This window comes from Humulus lupulus, chromosome X (assembly GCF_963169125.1).
Source record: "Humulus lupulus chromosome X, drHumLupu1.1, whole genome shotgun sequence".
NCBI lineage: Eukaryota > Viridiplantae > Streptophyta > Magnoliopsida > Rosales > Cannabaceae > Humulus > Humulus lupulus.
Genome location: NC_084802.1, coordinates 230,976,675 through 230,983,032, shown reverse-complemented (window position 1 = coordinate 230,983,032; position 6,358 = coordinate 230,976,675). Strand labels below are relative to the sequence as shown.

At 40.7% G+C, this 6,358-nt stretch overlaps 1 non-coding gene across 1 annotated transcript; it reads left to right on the top strand.

Moving 5' to 3' along the window:
- The first annotated feature begins 4,331 nt into the window (after positions 1 to 4,331).
- Positions 4,332 to 4,438, top strand: LOC133807671 (small nucleolar RNA R71). The gene has a single exon (XR_009879572.1). It is a non-coding gene; the product is annotated as a small nucleolar RNA R71 (small nucleolar RNA).
- Positions 4,439 to 6,358: the final 1,920 nt, after the last annotated feature.

Here is a 6,358-nt window from a genome sequence, read left to right as displayed (position 1 = left end):
CCAATTCAACTGGTAGATGACACGCTTTACCAAACACCAACCTGTAAGGAGACATGCCTATTGGTGTTTTGAATGCAGTTCTGTAAGCCCAAATCGCATCATCTAACTTTTTCGACCAATTTTTCCTCGAACTGTCAACGGTCTACTCAAGGATGCTTTTGATTTCTCTGTTTGAAACTTCAGCTTGCCCATTTGATTGAGGATGGTAAGGCAAAGCTTTTCGATGATATACTCCATAACGAGCCAGCAATGCATCAAGTTGTTTATTCACAAAGTGTTTCCCTTCATCACTAATCAGAGCTCGGGGAGTGCCAAATCTAGTAAAAGTATGTTTATGCAGAAAATTAAGCACAATTTTACCATCATTGGCTCTAGTTGCTGCAGCCTCCGCCCATTTGGATACATAATTCACTGCCAATAGAATATATTCATTGTTGTAAGATGGTGGAAAAGGCCCCATGAAATCGATGCCCCATACATTAAACAGTTCCACTTCAAGAATCCCCTGTAAAGGCATTTCATTTCTCCTCGAGATATTACCAGTTCGCTGACATCTATCACAAGCCTTGAAAAAAACATTGGCATCCTTGAATAATGAAGGCCAATAGAAACCACTTTGTAATACCTTGGCCGCCGTTCTTGATGCTCCAAAGTGCCCTCCGCATTGTTGAGTATGACAGTGATTAAGAATGGACTGCATCTCTTCTTCAGGAACACACCTTCTGATAATCTGATCAACACAGTGCCTATAGAGAATAGGTTCCTCCCAATAGTAGTGTTTCACCTCAGAAAAGAATTTCTTTAATTGCTGCTTTGACATTTCAGGAGGCACAATCTTGGCAACCAAGAAGTTCACTATGTCAGCAAACCAAGGGACAACTAAAGTCTCACTTACCCCAAACAACTACTCATCAGGAAAGTGATCATTGATTTGCACCGCTTTCTTATTTTCAGTCTCCTCCACCTCAAGTCTAGAGAGATGATCAGCTACCACATTCTCGCTGCCCTTCTTGTCACGAATCTCCATGTCAAATTCTTGAAGCAAAAGAATCCATCTAATCAGGCGGGGCTTGGCATCTTTCTTTGACATCAAGTATTTAATGGCAGAGTGATCAGTGTAGACAATCACTTTGTTACCAATCAGATACGGTCTAAATTTATCACAAGCAAACACAATAGCTAGCAACTCTTTTTCTGTAGTAGCATTATTCAGCTAAGCATCATTTAGAGTCCGACTAGCATAATAAATAGACCTGAATACCTTGTCAATTCATTGTCCCAAAACTGCCCCCATTGCATAGTCACTGGCATCACACATCAACTCAAAAGGCAATTCCCAATTCAGAGCTATCACAATTGGAGCAGAAATAAGCTTTTCTTTCAAGAAATTGAAAGCCATCAAACATTCATCATTAAAATCAAAGACAACTCCGTTCATAAGCAGATTTGAGAGGGGCTTGGACACTTTAGAGAAATCTTTTATGAATCTTCGATAGAACCCAGCGTGACCAAGAAAACTTCTAACACCTTTGACTGAAACTGGTGGAGGCAGCTTTTCAATGGTAGAAATTTTTTCTCTATCTACCTCAATTCCCTCACTTGAAATTTTATGGCCAAGAACAATCCCCTCTTTCACCATAAAATGGCATTTCTCCTAATTCAACACCAGATTAGCCTTCTCACAACGATTCAGCACATTCTCCAAGTTACCCAAACAGAGGTCAAATGATGAGCCAAAAACAGAGAAATCATCCATGAATATCTCAATACACCGGTCTACCATGTCTGAAAATATGGCCATCATGCACCGTTGAAATGTTGCAGGGGCATTGCATAGTCCAAATGGCATTCTCCTGAAAGCAAATGTGCCATAAGGACATGTAAAGGTTGTTTTCTCTTGATCCTCTGGTGCAATAGCGATCTGATGATACCCAGAATACCCATCCAAGAAATAGTAGTAGCTATGTCCTGCCAATCTGTCAAGCATCTGATCAAGGAAAGGCAAAGGAAAATGATCCTTCCTTGTTGCCTTGTTGAGCTTGCGGTAGTCTATACAAATCCGCCACCCCATTACAGTTCTTGTTGGAATGAGTTCATTGTTCTCATTTTTCACCACTGTCATACCACCCTTTTTAGGTACCACTTGCACAGGGCTCACCGATGCACTATCAGAAATTGGTTAGATCACCCCAACATCCAACCATTTAAGAATTTGCTCCAGTACTACTTCCTTCATGGCTGGATTGAGTCTTCGCTGGGCCTCTATGGATGGCTTGCTATTCTCCTCCAATAAGATTTTATGCATCACTGTCGATGGGCTTATTCCTCTAATATCTGCCAAGGTCCACCCAATGGCCAATTTATGCTCCCTTAGAACCCTCAACAGTTTCTCCAATTCTATCTTTGACAAGTCAGCTGACACAATGACAGGTAAAGTTTCATTCTCTCCCAAATAAGCATATCGCAAGTGATCTGGGAGGACCTTTAATTCCAACTGCGGTGGCTGCTGAATGGATGTTAGCGGTTTATCAGTCGCATCTGCTAGTTCTTGAAACTTCTTCAAATATGGCAAGAAAGAGTTGATCCAGTTTACACAATCTCTGATCTCAGCATCATCATCATCATTGACCTCATCACCCAATAATACTGCCTCTAAAGCATCACTGCTCATCCTTCTCTTGGAGACTGCCTTTTCTATCACATCCACACTAAAGCAACTGTCACTAGCCACTGGATACTTCATAGACTTGAAGACATTAAAGACCACCTCATCTCCTTGAACTCTAAGCTTAAGCTCTCCTTTGTGAACATCAATAAGAGCTTGGCCTGTGGCTAGAAATGGCCTACCGAGAATAATTGGGACATCTGTGTCCTCCTCCATGTCCAGAACGATAAAGTCAGCTGGAAATATGAACTTATCCACCTTCACAAGAACATCCTCAATAATACCTCGTGGATGTGTCAACGATCGGTCTGCGAGCTGTAAAGTGACAGTTGTTGGTTTTGCCTCCCCCAAACTAAGTCTTTTAAACACAGATAAGGGCATCAGATTGATACTTGCCCCCAGATCACATAAAGTGTGCTTACATTCAAACTTGCCAATGGTGCAAGGTATGGTGAAGCTCCCCGGATCTCTCAGCTTTTGGGGTAGCTTTCTCTGTAATATTGCATTGCACTCTTCAGTGAGTGCTATAGTCTCATAGTCCTCCATCCTCCTTTTCTTTGACAGAATCTCCTTCATGAATTTAACATAGCTGGGCATCTGCTCCAAGGCCTCAGCAAAAGGAATGTTTATGTGCAGCTTTTTAAACACCTCTAGAAACTTAGAAAATTGTTTATCAAGTGTAGTCTTTCTAAGCCTCTGAGGGTATGGAACTCGAACTGGCTGCTCAATAACAACTGGCGAACTCTTTTCTGACTGCTGGTGGTCTTCAGTAACCTTTTCTGAATCAGACTGTTCACCCATCTCTTTATTCTGAACCACTGCCTGTGGAGGTCTAGGCTGCTCAGTTTGCTTCCCACTCCTCAGAGTAATTGCCTGAACTTGCTCCTTGGGGTTGACTTCAGTATTACTGGGCAAATTTCCCTGTGGTCTGTTATTGAGCATATTGGCCAACTGCCCAACTTGTGTTTCCAGGTTTCTGATGGAAGATCTAGTCTTTGTCATAAACTGAGTTTGAGTATTGGTGAGGGTCAACAACGCAGCTTGCAGTTCATTAGGCCTTTCAGGTGGAGCTTGATTCATTAATTGTTGAGGCCTAGGCTGTTGTGATGATGAAGCTTGATGCATAGGCGGCTGAGGCATGTTATTCTGAAATTGGCCCTGAAACTGAGGTTGTTGGCCTTGATTATTCTTCCACGAAAAATTGGGATGATTTCGCCACCCAGGATTGTAAGTGTTGGAGAATGGATTATTGAGTGGTCTTTGAAAGTTTCCCACCGCTTGAACTTGAGCATGATCCATCAGAGTGTTATTATTCATATAGATAGGGCACTGATCGACAGAATGAGAACCACCACACATTTCACACCTCACTGCCATCTGAACCGCATTAGCAGATACAGTGCTCTGTTGTAACTGTTTCGTCAAGGAGGCTACTTGTGCTGTTAGAGCAGTGATTGCATCCAGCTCATGCACCCCAACCACCTTTCTGGCCCCTGATGATCTTTCCTCAGACCACTGATGATTGTTTGTGGCCATGTCCTCTAGCAGCTCATACGCACTAGTTGCGCTCTTGCTCATAAAAGTGCCACCCGCTGCAGCATCAATAATGGTTCTGGTTGTAGGACATAAACCATTGTAAAAATTCTGTACTAGCATCCACTATTCAATGCCATGATGAGGACATCTTCTCAAGAGTTCCTTGAACCGTTCCCAAGCTACATGCAAAGACTCTCCATCATTCTGGCAAAAATTGTTGATCTCTCCCCTCAATTTAGCAGCTTTGGACGGGGGGAAGAATTTTGACAAAAATTTCTGAGCTAGATCTTGCTAGGTGACAATAGAGTTTGGTTGCAGCGAGTTCAACCAACTTTTAGCTCTGTCCCTCAGAGAAAATGGGAAAAGCCTCAGCTTAATTGCATCATCACTCACCCCATTATATATGAAGGTTCCACATAATTCCAGAAAATTAGACAAATGGGTGTGAGGATCTTCAAAAGGCAACCCATTAAATTGCGCAGAGGATTGCACCATTTGTATAATAGCTGGCTTGATTTCAAAATTGTTGGCCTCTACAGCTGGTGGCATATACTATTTTGTACTCCCGTCAGAGTGGGCAGTACATAATCTCTCAGGCTCCTCTCAGCATTATTCTGAGCCTGACCCCCTTGTACAACTCCAGGAATTAGAACATTCCTGCCATCCCCATCATTCTGTGCCATCTTCACAGATTTCTGGGCCTCCCTCTTGTTCTTTCTGATTTGCTTGCAAGATTTTTCAATCTCAGGATTCAAAGGAACAAGACTGTCTGCTCCTCTTCTGCCACGCATATACCAAAATTCACCTGAGATAGACAAATTAAGCAACTAAACAGATTAGAAACAAGAGAAATTAAAATCAAATTAGAATAAAAATTAATTAGACTGATATTGATAATTGTTTTCAGTCCCCGGCAACGGCGCCAAAAACTTGTTGCGATATTTTTGCTATGCAAGTGCACACAGTCGCAATTCGTAATAAAATGGTAAAACCAAGTATCGTCCTCAAGGACTGATTTATCAATTACCAATCAATTAATTTCTTGTTCTATTTGATAAATTAAATTCTTGATTTTTATAAACACAACAAAAGAAACTATAAGTGCAAAAACAATAATTGAAAAATAAATGGAATACCAACTAATAGTAAAACTTTTAATTTAACCACTGAATAAACAAATAGGATATTTAATCTCATCAACAATCCTCCCTATTATTCCCTAATGCAAAGTATGAGTTCTTCTTCATTTTACCTAATTCAATTAACAAGTTGATATAGCAGCCTATAATCATACTATGAATTATAAACTCAACCTAAGTGACAATTCCCTATATTTCTATGGTAAATTGAACCACAAAGGTAGCATTAATCTCGACAACTTAATAAACAGTTACACAATTAATTCAGATACTTTCGTTCTAAATTAGAATTATGTCCAATATAACCACAGTAGATTTAAATCTCACTTCTCAGATTTTGACTTAAAAACATATGTATATGACTATAGATGGCCAATCAATAATCAATCTGTTATCCAATAAATTAGCATTGGTGACATGGCGAATAATCTTTGGACACGTGGCTGGTACCTGGAAGCGTCTGCTAGAGTATCGATCAGGAGGCACAGTAGAAGCAGGGTAAGCCTGTCTTACCCGCGACCAGTCTGGTCGGTAGTTCCGCGTACAAGGCAACATTTATGGGAAGATCTTTATGAATCCCGAATTTATCTCATACAATCTTCTGGATATCCGATTATTCAGGGAAGAATATCTGTAACAATCTCTTGTAACCCTCCTTGAGCCTATAAATAAGAAGAGATAGCTCAAAGGAGGGGACCTTTTTTTTGGCTTTCGAATCATAGGAAACGATAGTAATTCTCCAAGTAAATCTGTATTGTTCTTTAGAGGAGAGTGAAACTCATTGAACCCTGGTTCTTTGATCACCCTTCTGATTTTATATCAATATCATTCTAAGTGGACGTAGGTCATTACCAAATCCTGGGGCCGAACCACTATAAATTACTGTGTTTTCTTTACTTTTGTCATTGCGTTCTTCTCTATACATTTGTCCACATCAATCACGTTTTGACTCCGTGTCAGTTGGACAAATCTTGGGTCAACATTCTGGTGCTTTCATTGAGAGCTTGATTTGTTGCTG